The following is a 15,263-nucleotide window of genomic DNA, read 5'->3' on the forward strand; positions in this document are numbered from 1 at the left end:
AGTCGCCCTGTCATCAATAGCGGGCGTTTCGAAACAGCTTTCCTGGTACCATCTCTTTTTCATACCCTTGTTTGGTGGAGGACGCAATCAGCGGCATAATCGCTGCTGATTTCCCTGATTCTGTTTTGGGGACTCACTGCAGCCGCTGCACGTAACATCGGCGCCGCCGCGGTGACAAAAGTGTCCGCTCCTGTCTCTACCTCTAAAACGGTTTGTTGGTCTGTATTGGACATTCTGCATGTACAGCATATCATCACCTGATGGATGACTGAATAAAATGTATTTCAGAAAAAAGCACAGGCACACATACACACACAGATTTAGCGGTCGAATTGCCGGTAGCACGCGCTCTACTTGAAGTGACTGTGGCAGGCAATTCTAAATAACAGCAACTAGCGGTCGGTCTTGTAACGATAATAAGAAGGCGGGGTTATCATTGTGTCTCTGCTGTTTCTACCCTACAAATGACGATATTTCGTAGCATCGTTTGTCTGACCCCCGGCTGCTAGTTGGTGTAATGAAGACAGGGGCATTTTTTGCGTTGCGTTAGTGATGACACTGGTGATACCTCGTTGTACGAATGCGACTTACAACTATCTCACATTCGGTTTTATTCACGGTGGGGGTAAGGAAGACTTGAGGGTTTCAGCAGTCTGATGCAGCACCGTTTCCTGTGGGTCACCGCGGCGGCTCGCGCTATGGAACGCAATGGGCGAAGGTTACAACGCATAGAATAGGAGAATGTAGCGAGCACGATACAGATGCAAATAACAGAACTGCCGCTGATACTACATTTTGAAGCGTTTCAGAAATGTCACAGCTGTTCTAAAATTGCTAAGGGAAACAGAAATTATATTTAACACGCGAACTTGTACACATCCGTTAAGTATAACGTGGCAAGAATGCGAGCACCGAGGTCATAAAATAATGCACACAACCTGATTTGTCAACTGGTTCCGTAGTTTAGAAGAAGTGAAGTAAACTCGGCACCTGTCTTTGATACGTCAAATGAGTGAGAGATTGTACTATGATTGTTTCCCGAGTTTATATACTAAATCTGTACATTTCAGGAAAGAATTTTAAATCGTTAATGAATGAGGAGCAAGCGGATGTGTTTACTGCATGGAACTGTTACGTAAATCATTTAGAGGGTGCTTATACGTATTCTAGAAGTACTACAGCTCGCGACATCGTGCCATTTCTCTTGCGAATAGTACAGATTGTTGTTGTTGTTGTTGTCGTTGCTCGTCCGTATGCCTATTTTGAAGGTTTTTAATAGAAAACACTGCTTGGATCACGAGTGAACACTTCTAGTAATGGAAGAAAGGTGGAGAATGAAGCTCCTAACCACAGATTCTGTTCCTGCTATAACATGAACGGATTATAATACGGATGCCAGTCAGGTGACTAACAATCGGTCCAATAACCTTTCGGTGCTGTTAAATTTTCGCAAAACAGCTTTTTTAGAAGCAAATATATAATGCATCCGATTTATTGGAATAATATTTCCATACGATACATTATACATACACACTGTACACTACCCTTGAGACACAAGTTTAGTGAAATGCCAACCTGTAAAATTCAAGTTAGGTACAATAGTTGTCTTCTTTGAAAATCCAAGATACATATTCTAGATGTACGATCTCAACATTCTGTATTGAAAACATAGTGTCATAGGTACGTTCCACTGACGCGTACGGCCCGATCGATCGAAATGTTTTTGCTCGTTTTATTCCCTACTGAATGGCAGAGAAGCAATTTCCCAATGCCACAACTGCACTGAACTTCACGTCCGATCCAAGAAGTCGACGCCAGTTCCAGAGACAGTCAACCAACAGCAGTCACATTGAAGTGTCCAACAATTGGGGTTTTTTCCTGGCGCTGTCGTCAACTTCACCACGAACTGTCAGACCCTAGCTGGAGGTAAGCCTCTAGACAACGATGCCCATCTCATTGGTTTGTCGGGGCACGAATCGATTCAGCGATATATAGTTCTGCATATACTGGAGTAAGCGGACATGTGTGTGTGAGTGTAGCGATATGCTCATTATGAACCACGGCACAGTTAGCTTTATCGATCGGATAATGACAATCGGGAGACAAGATGTCCGTGAGAATCTCTCGAAATAAACGACTTCTCCCTTCAGTAATCGATTTCGCATGTTCGTAGCACATAGTTATCATTAGCGTGCGCTATTGTTGGCACAGCTCCCTCTTCTTTCTGACGATCTGCGAACCGAGGTTTGTTGGGATAAAATAACGCGGGTGAACTGCGTGCAGTTGTCGACCGGCCTAAACCTCAGCGACAATAGGGAAACATTCATTGCTGGGCAAGCATTTTACTTGTTTATCTATTTCGCTAATTAAATTCATAATACTATATAGGGCTACGATAATCATCGTGAAGTGAGTATAGAAAATAGCAAAACAGCTTTACAAGTTCAACGGGCTGATGTTTAATAAGTTATTTGGTATAAAATGTGTTGGTACATCTGCAAATTATGAGAAAGACGTATCAAGCAGGATATCAAATAGATAACATGAGACTGCCGTACAAAGAATTGACCTAGCGACCGACTACCACGTGAGGAATACATTTTATCTAATATTTTGTCAAATCTATACGATTTGCTTACCACCAAACGTAATCGGACAACCTCGTCTCGACTTTGCTTCAACCTCGGGCACCCCTTAGCAAGAGATTATCTACTGCTATCGTAGCGCTAAGTACTTTAATGAAGCCCAGCCCACCGGCTCCCATAGCCCAGCCCACCAAGTGTCACGACACCCCCTAGCATAGTCCACGATTTGGTGATAGCTGAAAAAAACCAGCTGAAAACGTTTTATTGGTATTTCTAGAAAGTGGTAGTGGAAGGATAAAGGAATCGGTGAGGAAGGCTGTCCCAAGAGGAAAACATTACAGACGGGGCAAACACACACCAAAACGGACGGCAACAATAAAATGACTGTCAATGTAATACTACCGCATCGCATTCGAATGTCACTTGAAGGATCTTTTATTTTTCTATGTATAATGGTATAAATGCATTGGTAAGCTTTCTCCTGGATATCTCAATGTCTCGCAACTACCTCAGATCGTCAATACGCGACTATTATGCCTAGAGGGAAGAATTCAAAATACCAGCCTATGGCACTAGGGTTATCTCAGGGACGTACGATGAACGCACTTAATCACACCATTGAACCTGTAAACGAATGAAGTCGCTTCCATTTGTTACATGCTTAAGGTTTGTCGTACCATCGTCACATATGGTAAGTAAACGATTTTTTCTAACTTCTATATCAATTTGTTTTTCATTGTCTTAGTTATAACAAGTCTTTAGTTAATTAATTTTGACTTCTTTTAAGTCAAAATTATAATGAATAACTACTCAATGGTAAAACCATAAATGAGACCATGACTAAAGAAGTTAAAGCGTTTTGAAAGGCAATTTTTAAAAGAACCCTACCGTATGCCTATGAAGTAGAAAAAAAACATGATGATACATTCTATAGTATAATTATTCGTGTGCGTTCTGCGAATCGTTTTTATATTTACTTAATTAGTAACAGAGCTTAAGGAAAGGTTAGTGAAACAAAAGCGCAGAACGTTTGCCCTTTCGTTTTGTTTAACAGCCATTGTAAAATGAAATTTAGAACTAAAGTAAATGCATCTTGGATGAAAATTGTATTTATATCATGAAAATGTTCTCAACATGGAATAGAAAATACGCATATTCGTTTTTAATAAGTCGTCCGTTATAGGTAAGGTTACGAATAACTATATAATTTTTTCTTATCTTCTAAGGCTTGCGTAGTAATAATTTTCAAAATAATAGTTCCGTGTCATTTGGCTTTGTATACAAACTATCGGATTCAAATGTTTTATACTAAATTTTAGAAAACTTCCATTGAAAGAAACAAAGCAAGCATTATATACACTAAGAATATTAAACAGCATACGGAAGATGTTAAAAATTGCGATTGCGCTTTAATTTTCTATGCCTTTTAAAATACCAAAACCCAAAAAGAAAAGAAAGGCAGTATTAAATTTACTACACTCTGTGTTATACAATAACTAGATATAAAATGCATACGGAAAGGTAATACATGAAAAAATGCCGATCTCATCAAGCGACATCTGTGTCTTGAAGTCTGCTATGGAAAAATCTAAAAATATACGCGTTTCAAAGGCTAACGAATAATTTTTTCATTGTTTTTTTCTACGAGTTCACAGTGCCAACTACGATTGATTATAGATCGTTAATGAAAATATCGTAGTCACGAAGAAATTCTGCTTTGCTAGATACAACAATATTAAATTTAAACATTACACGAGTGGAGTGTCGGTTAGAGGGAAACCAAAGTTAAAAATGGAGTGTGATCTTTAACTACTTTTTTACATTCGACGATTTCACTATGCCTTGTGGCTACCCAGTCTAGGCGCTTTATGCCTGAAAATTAATCCAGTTTTGACTTTAAATGACTTTCTTTCAGAAACTTTGGGTAGCTTAATGATATTGTATATGTGTATCTATATACTTTTTCTTTTTTCTGTTCGCCAGCGAATTTTTTCAGGTTTATATATGATACGAAGAAGGTAATTCGATCAAAATATTTCAGCGAGACACACACACACAGCGACACATGGAAAACTGCGATCATTAACGAAGCTACTTTTGTTTACCCATTGCCTGCTAACGCCACCTTTGAGCGCGGCTACTTTGAAAGGAGGAAATCAGCCCAATAGCTGACACTGTTGCACTAACTCGCCGTGAACGCTTACTTTGGGCAGTGCCGTAAAAAATCAAAAGAAGACAGTCGAAAACAAGAAGAAAAGTCATTGTCCTACCCGTAATCTTAGAGTTGTGGTTCATCATCGATTTGGAAACATTATTTGCCAGATACCGTTACAGGTTACCATAGAAGTAATTATATGGGAGAGAAGCTGCCTGCCTATACGTCGGCCATACCTGAGGACGCATTTGACAGAAATTGGCGATAAATCTTTTAAATCCAATAATCAGTTATTAATTGAGGATTGTGCCTCATAAGGAAAAGACCATTTCGGCTGCTTCTGAATAAGTTTCAGCTATAAGGCTCTATTTCATAAAAGCATAGTTTTTTAGATCTAACTGGTTGACACCGTAAAATGAAAGTTGAAGTACGTAATCTGAGAATTCGACTTTTTCCATACGTTGGAATTGTAGAGTGTAATGCATATATACCTACGGCGAAATGAAGGCTGTTGCACCATATTTTTGCCAAAAACTATCTCAAAATGTCCTTTAACATACTTAAAGTAAAGGTACCTCGTAACGTTCTATAATTTCACTACTGGTCTTTTTAAAGATATTGTTGATTTTGTTTTAATCAAATTTGATGAAATATTGGAAATTCTTCGATCTCTGTCCTTAACCCGGGTTGGCTATTGTGTAGTACAATAGCATGCGAGCGATATAATCATTATTTTCAACATCAGATATTTTCACTCATACAAAAAAAAAAGTTTGCTTGAGATTATCTGTATTTGTTAAAATTAAAACCAGTTCAGAGATATTTTCAACACTAATAAACTACCATTGTCAAGTTTAGCACAACAACAGTAATATTATATTAGGCTAGACAACTATTTTCGAGTGGGGCGCCACACATATGGGTTCTGTATGACACCGATATAAAGCTACTAAAAACAAGCCCCCGTCTAACACCTTCTGAGTGCGTTGGTTTGGCCGTCGCTTGTCCAGATTCACCTTTGGTAAATCGCCGTGGCATACTGTTACTATACTGTTTCATAAGTCAGTTGGAAGAAAACCCAGGCAAGTGTAAGAAGACCAATCCCGGGTAGACTTCATAGTGGAGACATGTTTTGATGCTATATTGAATGGATGTGTCAGAGGACTTGTTTAGGCGGTAAAGGTGACTGTAAGCGTTAAAAAGAAATCATACTGAACGTCTGAACAATGCTACACAGAAATACAGAAAAACTGCAGCATCTACTAAACGGGGTAAAATCTCTGTGAAGAGGGCAGATCACAGTACATAAAGTAGTTGCGCAGCGTCCCTAACACGTTCAAATATCCCACCATGGGAAAATCAAATTTACATAGCTAGTCGATATACGTTTATACTGTTCCTAATGATTAGAACGACACAGCGGCTCTCTTTACCGAAAGAACTGTGAGCTCTAGAAATGGCAAGACAGAAATCGTCAAACAATGAGGTACATTGAGGACGAGTCCTCAAAAGGTAAAACGAAACGCATTGAAATGAAGAAATAAACAGATAGAACGCTGTTTGTGTTCTTTTCTTCTGGTAACTGAAGTCTGTTCTGTAAGAGAACAGAGGGCCTCTTTGTAGGTTCTGCATTAATAAGGTTCATAATTCATAAATGCTAATTTTCATCTCCTTATTATTTTATTTCGCTAAGCTGCATCTACAATACGCTACAGTATCTGTATTCGAAAATCGATATTATGTGTTGCAGTATGTATTTCTTCCTCGAAGCTGAAAAAATATAGGGGTATTTGCTTGCAACATAATTGTCTAAATAATGCTATTCTTAATAACAAGAAAGGAAAGCCACTTTACCGTTTCAATTTGTCCTGAATTGTGATGCTTCCATCTAATTGGTGAACATTTTATAGTCGTATAGCCGAAATTTAATTGGGATTGGTCTAATCCAGCTCTTGCTTTGGTTATTCCGACTAAATATAATACTCCTCATAATCTATATCTACGTTAGGAAGCTTGAATCTGTGATTAGATTCATATTCAGACGCGCAGCGAAGGTTCTCCTATTTTCTTAATTTAATTTAAGTTAATTAACATAATTAACGAATTTGCAAGTTTCCATATATAAGTTCATAGCAGCAATGTGCTATTATGTCAGCCTAACATTTCATATGACGCATATTGAGTCATAAATGAGTGGCTGCTAACTTGCGCTCACATGCGCCGCTACGTGAGGCGCAAGGCTAATTCCTAGGACTAAACCTATCAACACGTCCTAAATACCTCTCCTAATCGTGCTGAGTCAAAGTGGCCGCTTTTTGAAGAAAGTTCTTTTTTCCTATAGTCAAACGTAGATTTTCGATGGCGACATTATATTGTAATAATCGGTGAAATTCTACAAACGGCCAAATTGATCGCTAGAAGTATGTTTAACCAAAAACAAATTGGTTGTAAGCCTAGTAGCGGGCTACTGGTGATAACCGTAAGTAAGTGTGTGTCTTTCGCATCTTAAGTATCAACATACATCTACGACAGGGTTCATGTGCTTCTTCATGTCGACACGTGTGTTATTGCTTGTTCCTCTTGTCAAAAATAGGCGCAATGCAATCGTTGTAAGACGCATTCTCTTTTTAAATATTCACGGGCTGGTGTCGGGTAGGATCTTTGTTGTCGATTGATGACAAACGGGTTTACCAAGGAACTCTCCCGTATAGCGACTGCCATTGCTGCAGTATATCTTACATAAATCACGGACGACCGCCGAATCTCTGCCGAATAGCGTCTGCTAGATGACCCCGCGTCTAACAGATGGACATATTATCATAATGACTTACATATGAAATTTTGACAGGATTCGTTTTCGCGGCTTCGAGTTCTTCTCCCGGCCCGCCGTCGATTTAGCACATTCTGGGAGCATTAAGCAAGGAAATTAAAACAAATACTAATAGCATGAATCACACTGAATACTAATACCCATAATTATTGTTTACAATTTGCTATGATTACAGCGCCACGTATCTAAGTCTATGTTCGTACCGAATGTACTATTTGTTACAACAACGCTCATGTCTCGTTCAGAACTGGTTGACCCGATAACACATACAGTATCATCTATGATGTCTGTCATCAAATAATGTATTTAGGTAATTAAAACATGGACCCCGTGGTAGATTTCTACTATGATCTTGTTCCGTAATAAATAATCATATTTTTCGGCTGGGTTTGCCATTGCCCTTTCATAGGCATACCGGACAATATTTTTAGATAAGCGCTCGTTGCAATGCAAGTACCCCCTGTGGTGTTAGGCGAAAAACACCCGCCACTTTGGTTAATGCACCATAGACCTAATACGGTAGTTCATCGGTTGGTTTAGGGGAAGAACAATTATATCACTGAGACTCAGCAGATCTTTCTGCGAAATAATCTCGAGCTCAGACGACATGGCCTTGTACGAGATCCCACACGGTTTACCCCACGGTACCACGCGACAATCCATCGGAACGGGCTATGGAGAAAGGGACAAGGAGTTTGGCGACGACATAAGATTAAGGTGACATTTGACGGATATAAGAGAAGATCTTGTTTACTTTCTGACTTCTTTTGTCACCATGCAGCTAACTAACGTTACACACCGGGCAGACAGATAGAATTTTTTTTTATTTCATATTCCATCTAGTAAAGCGACATACTCAGCATGTTTGGTTTTACCTTTTTCGCTTTGTTAACTATTACAAGCGCTAGATATCGTTTATAGCAATTTTCTGTGGCTCGTTCTAGGAAGGGCAGGGTAAACGATGGTTCACAGGTTTTTACTTTTGATTAAGCAGAACCTTTGATAGAAACGATACCTAACGGTTAGACATTGCCCAAAGCATGATAATCAGATTTATTTATACAAGTTGCACTTTAAGACACACCGATGAGCAAAATCTATTTGCCTGTATGATGAATGCATTGAGGATGCAATATTTGTTCATAAGTGTTTTTTTTTTTCGAATATATTTAATATAACAAATGACCATGTTACAAATGATCGTCCTTTTCCTTTCAAACAGGTATCAGCTTAAAGTACAATGACAAAGCTAATTCTAAATAGGTTATATCATGATTAGTTTTCGTGCATTTCGGCTAATGCTCCGACGTTTCTCATTTTGCTCATACGAGCCTAAAGCTTTAGCGATTAATACTATATCTATCTAGTTGTTATTATACTATATCTAACTATTACAGTGCATATATAAAAGGTCACAAAGGTTCCGACGAAATACCTCTTGACACTTGTGTATAACCTGTGTGTGAAAACTGTGCATTTATTTAAGTTCGCTTATCCTGTCGAGACGGCAAAAGCGTTCGATTTTGCTAGCAAAATTTCGGTGGTGCTGTATCCGTATGACAATGGCCAACGTCAATCCAATAGCGATTATAGTCGTTCACGAAAGTCTAACTAAGGATAACCTTCAGCATTTTTCGATATACGATTTCAGCCGATAACGTATCCAGATTAAGACTGAGTTAACTTTATACAAGATGCAGTACCAGAACAAATCGTGTCTACTCCTGTAGACCGCGTGTCAAGACACTTTCCGTTGAGATTTTAAAAAGAGAGGGACTCTTCAAGAGACACTTGGCAACACAACATCGAGGAACCCGCTTGAAAGCATATACGTCGAAACCTATGCCACGGTAGTACACTATTGTTGTCACCAACAATAGCCACAAGAGTGCAAGCTTGCCAAGAGGATCTTTGAAATGCGATAGAACGTAGGCGAGATAGACGTAATCACGTGTCATCCGAGAGAACATGCAGACTTGGCCCCTTCTTAGAGCCCGTGGCACGGGCTAAACAAGTTCTTTACGCGGTCTGCGGAGTTCCTGTTACAAATATACGCTCATGAGCCTTGAACTGTGCAGCTGCACATTTGTACAAGTATACAATAAATATATTTGCGATTGTTAGATGAGGCCGATGTGAACGAAATGTTATGCACCTAAAGCTTAGTAGCCATATTCCCGAACGTGTCTTGTATCCATATTCTTTTTAAAATACATGAACTATTATCAGCTTCGGTTCATTTCGATTGTAGATGAGGGACACGATACCCATTGAAGTATATACAAGAACGGCATCCTTTCGTGGCAAAAAAGAAACGCTGGCGATAAATCTAAAATTGCGTCTACGCACAATAGATACACATTGGTAACTTATCGCCTTCCAAAAACGTGGAATATTAGAACGTTCTGCCTTCACATATTGAATGACTTATCGAATTTGATCACGGCAAAATGTTGTCTATTTCTTTGAAAATCAACAAATTCGGAAATACTTCAGGGCTGAAGACTTTCAGTTTTGATTCTGGCGCAGTTTTCGTACCCCATGACTTATTGGATGGGTGAATTCGATGTTTTCGGCTACCACATTTACGCGCAATGCCATCGTAACATTAGAGAATAGGCTGATCATTCTGTGTCATCAGAACAATCCGAAGTTTACCTCACTTCTCCCTCCTTCGTCATCAGAAGCGATCATAGCACTATCGCAAATTCAAGCGCGTTACGACATAGTACAAATATGGTACTGAACTTCATTACTACCTAAATCGTTTCCACGAACTTGTAGTTAGGCATATTGCAGGCAAATCATTATAATCGCATGCCGGCCCTGTAGTTGCCATTAAACTATCGAGTCGAACTATGAAGATATTGAAAGTAGTTCAACTTCACTTAGACACACCTATCTGTAGCCGTCATCCAATTCATAATAACACAACGATTTATCGAAGCCATGAACCTGATCTGAGCCAGACATAAGCGTGATCTATGAGAATTTCTTTGAAATTTCTTTTAGATTATCGAACACAGCTATTCATCAATCATATCGACATAGTTCCATTGTTAAGGTCTTCTCAACGTGAATTTTCGCATCTATAGACTGCTCGTGGAGTGCTGGAACGCAGCATACAGAATCCGTCAAAATGCTGGAGGGGCAAACGCGTACCTGGGTAAACTTTCCAGACTCCTATCGCATAAATGTCAGCGTTTTGTTCAAGCCCAATCTTTAACGCTGGTAGTAATATGTCTTCGTGACGGAACTAAGGTCTATTGCCGGGCTTTACACGTCAACGTCTGACGCATTGTACTGTGATAACGTATTTATTACACCATTCGTCACAAGACTGCAGTATAGCTTTCGCAAAAAAGTACGCGTGACATTTTTAATAGTTTCCCTTTAGGTCACTAGTACTCCGTATTACCTTAAAGGGTTCAGGCTGAACGTGTGTGAATTCGTTAGTAGAAACAATACTGTATGTTATTATTAACACGTCATGTTTTTTCTTTTTATAAAGAAGAGAAAATGATGTCTGATGCGACCCACTAAAGCGCATGAATCTCTGGTGTGCCGTATCATCGTCGATAGCCATTGTTGCTCGGTCTTGATGCATTTCAATGTCTTTTCATCAAGCTCGTAATCGAATTGAGCTTTTCCAAAGATCAAGTTTGAGTAACATTGCGAACACGTGCTTCCGCTAGCAACCGTCGGCTCGATACCGCCGACTGTACGAAGATTTCGCAAGGTCCACTGAGAAGAATCGTACGTGTCCTCAACGGTTTCAACCAGCCGATATATAGCAGCTTTAGGCGTTGTCGATGGTTTAGTCGGCGCAAGCATCGCTAAGTGTGATAAATTTCAGCTCCTCTTCCTTTGTCGTTTTTATGCTTTATTTCTTCATTACGTAGACATAACGTAAGCTGATCAAGTTTTGAAACAGTCCGAATAAAGCGCGGCTGGTGACATGGTTTATCTTAAACAGGTCACAAGAACGTTAGTGGTATGGTAGGACAGTGAGATGTCCACGTCTTTCTAAGCATTTAGGTCTGAATCTTTAAAAAAACATTTGTTTTGTGCCGGCGGGGCGGGGGGGGGAGGGGGGTCGACACAATACTAAGGCAGTTGCAACTCAAAATCTGTAATATTCACTCGCTTCCTTCCCCTTATGGCCTAGGCGTAGGCGAAGCGGTTTGACTTCAACACCATCCATAGCCTTGCATTATTTTCTACTGGAAGTCAGTCGTCCGAAACGATGCATAACAGTAAGCACTAGACGTAAAAACTCTAAACCATTCATTTTTAACAGTGAGAAATAAGAGGGGATTCTATATGGACGATTTGCTGAAGTATTTGTTCCCTTCTTTCTCTTAGCTAAAACAGGCGCAGGGTATTATCAGTAGCGGTGATGAACTTCACGAAGACGTTGTCATGCAAAAGGGGAAGTCTTCATAGTGGTTCAACTGCAGCGAACCTGCCAACGAATTACAGAGAGATACGTGTTAGGTGCTGCAAATAGTTGTCGTGCTAGGAAATTGGTTGGCTGACCAGTCTTCCTACGGTGAATGCCCAATGACGAATTCGGACGTAAAGTATTTCATCTGAGTAGAAACAAAGGAACAGAAATTAAGATCATACGTTGACCAGGGCGACACTTATGTTAAATCCAGAACTAGCGGTTAGGTTTGCGCGGCAGCTTTGATCCACTGTTGTCTGCTGTGTGAATGTTTCCTTTAAGTGAGAGCGGTTTTCAGGAGCCCTCGCCATGACACCTATCGACCGCTAACGGTCCCTTGCGAAGATCCTTTACATCGAGACCTCAGTTATCGCTAGTTAAGATTTTCTACGCCAGCAGTGAAGCGGCACGCGAATGGATCTGCGCAATTAGCCGTTATGATAACTGTTGACACCTATTGCCACTGAAGATCTGCATCGTTGTATAGAGACGTAACCTGTTAATACTTAAACAATATTTTCCGAAATTTTTCGAATTTCATCAAAATACACAAAAATCAAACAGCAATGAATCAACAAACAGATGAAGCACGGCAGAACTGCTAAATCAAGGCTTATTTTTTTCAAAACTTATTTTTCTGTCATAGTCGTAAATTCATTCGGTCATACTCTTTTGCGTAACACTAAAGCCTAACCTTTGTAAAACTGTTGTGCGCCTTTATCATTTGTCTGTGCCAATAGCGAGACACGGGTATACAACAACCCTCAATGCATCTTGTGCAAAATGAAATATCAACCAATTTAGCCGATAGCCATATTTTGAATAGCACTTCAATCATATCGATATGACATAGTTTGTTTGATCATGAATCGCATCGATGGCAACCCAAGCCAGCACAATTCGATGCAACACATTGTTGCATAATGAAACATGACTATTAACTTCTATGCACTGGCCTATTTTCCGACCTTCCTCGTCTAGTTGAAGGCAATCCTCCACTTTAGAAGAACACATGAAACGTGTTCTACTATTGCTCGACCTAACATTGTCCCCTCCTTCCGCAAGAAACGAAAGCCGTATCCGCACAGTATTTTTTACATCTTCGATCAGCTTTTCTGTTTAAAGGCCTGCTGATATTATAAAGCATTTCTTAAGTTTGCTATCTGTCACAGGTTCCCCGCCGTGTAGGCAGCTTATAAAACGCATGCTAAGGACTCATATCATAAACTCTCGTCCACCATGCCCCAGGCCACTCTGGGATAACAATAATTATAGCGCATGAGTTATGTGTGGAACTTGGTAGGATTCTTTCAATACTCCCATTGATTCGCTAAGTTACCCTCATTCACAAACCGTAAAAAGGGGCATTGCTGCTTTCTCGACAGACATCATCGCCGCTCGTTGACTAACTGAAAGAACCTTTGCCGCGTTCGTGCCGCCTGCGTTGGCGTTCCCAGAAAATAGAGAGGGGTTTGCGCGTCTTTCCGGCTAGCAGCGTCCAAGAGGCCAACATCAATCGCTGTAGCTTGATTACGGATCATCTGCCTTCGCCGGACCAGCAGCAGGAGACGCCAGCAGAGCTCGCGCCATTGTGTTCTCTTGGTCCTTTTCTCCGGCTTATTGTAGTTGTTGTTTGCAGTGGGCCGCCCCTGCCACTGTTCCCCATCCTCCTTGCCAAATGACCCTTTCACTCTTTTAGTGGCCGATCTCCTTTCCAACGCCGCGCCAGCAGCGGCGGCCGCTGCTGCAGCGTTGTCTACCCTCATGGCGGTGCCACGGGGCCGTTTACGCGCGCGGTGCCATCGCTGGTAAAACCTGGCGCCAGTAGTGACTGACCCCGAGAGACTGCGTGACGACGGCGACAATATCAACGCAGGCTCACACCGTGCACTGTTTAGCTGCCGAGATAGCGTATTATACAGCTGCGCCATTGCTAGAGCAGTCTGCTCGACTGGTGATGCTGATACAGTAGAAGCTGATGTTATTGAAGAAACAATAACAAGTATAATGTATACCCAGTACGAGAAGAAGCCACTCGACTTCTGATGGTAATGATTACTGGCGTATTTGAATAGGACGCGACTAGGGCGAAGAATGTGCTTGTGATAACAGCAGCGTCTGACGGATCTCGAAAGCCATCAGAGAGAATCTCAACTGCCACTTGGAATATTGTATTGGTTTATAACTTCGCGACAATCTGATTCGGATCTAGCTAAACAACCGCTGCTGTGTGCCTAGGGTTTAAAGATTTTATCAATTATACAATTAGCACAAAATCGAAGTGGGGCACCCGGTGACACCGTGGGTTATAGCGTGACAACGTTAGACCAGTGAACGTAACTAAGATCCCCCGCACAGAAAAGGATGTAGTCGTCTAAGCAAAGAATCAATCGTGCGACCTTTGACTGAACTCCTTGACGCATGCTGGTCAGTCTGTTGTGGGAGATATGGACGCTTATCGGATGACTAACAGATTACATTTGGAGTAAGCCGATCTATAGAAATTAAGTGCTTTGCCCCGGGCTAGTGCTAATGGTGGCTTCGGCTGTGATAATGGATCATGTGACTGCCTTAACTACACGTCATCGTGGTGTTTCTATCTATTTTGGATAACAATCTCATCATCATTATTAGAAATTATTCTAACCTTAATAGATAATAGGATGCAAAATAGACCTTGGGTTCTTTGTCGAACAAAGGATGGAGCAAAACATTAAAAAGCTATCGGATACAACTGGAAGTTAAAGGACGACAACTTCATTTTCGGTAAGTGTTTGCATCGAAGCTACATAGCCTGCCTACGCACGAACAATTCGACATAATGCCGCCTAGTTGCGTTTAATAAAAACATCTAATGAGTAAGTAAACGCCGAAATTATAAAGTTTTAATACGAAATAGAGCGAAAAGGTTCAAGGTGCATAGAATACGCCGGCTGCACCCTTTGTGGCTAGATCACCATTAGCTAGAGGATAAATCAGACAAAGTTAGTCCTAACTTGTCAATTAAACTAACTCGTTTTTAACAATGAATACATTTATGACATGAAGTCGATTTTAATATGAAGAAAATAACTGGTGGGTTTTAGGCACTGTTTTCCTTATGCTCGTCAGGTAACGAGTGTATTGCCGAATTGCGGCCTTACAGATTCCTGTGTACCTATTTTGTATGTGGTCCAGTGAGTTTTGTAATGGATGATTTGAAGATAAAGCTTCACGGGCAATAATCTGCAACAGTGATTCCATATG

At 40.5% G+C, this 15,263-nt stretch overlaps 1 protein-coding gene and 1 long non-coding RNA gene across 23 annotated transcripts in view; one reads left to right on the plus strand and one right to left on the minus strand.

Annotated features, from left to right (window-relative positions):
* Positions 1-15,263, minus strand: part of LOC147758139 (uncharacterized) — a 100,938-nt gene that overhangs the window by 52,167 nt on the left and 33,508 nt on the right. The window lies entirely within an intron of this gene.
* The window catches only part of LOC111245298 (uncharacterized), an 88,812-nt gene continuing 87,146 nt past the window's right edge, over positions 13,598-15,263 (plus strand). For 17 of the 22 annotated variants that reach the window (XR_015320207.1, XR_015320217.1, XR_015320208.1 and 14 more), the window contains exon 1: positions 13,670-14,783. The gene's annotated coding sequence lies outside the window, so the exon portion shown is untranslated. Of the gene's footprint in view, positions 14,784-15,263 lie in introns of all 22 variants that reach the window. The other 5 variants (XR_015320272.1, XR_015320277.1, XR_015320242.1 and 2 more) reach the window with 4 other exon arrangements.

The sequence above is a fragment of the Varroa destructor genome, unplaced genomic scaffold (genome assembly GCF_002443255.2).
Source record: "Varroa destructor unplaced genomic scaffold, Vdes_3.0 BEIS01000001.1, whole genome shotgun sequence".
Lineage (NCBI taxonomy): Eukaryota > Metazoa > Arthropoda > Arachnida > Mesostigmata > Varroidae > Varroa > Varroa destructor.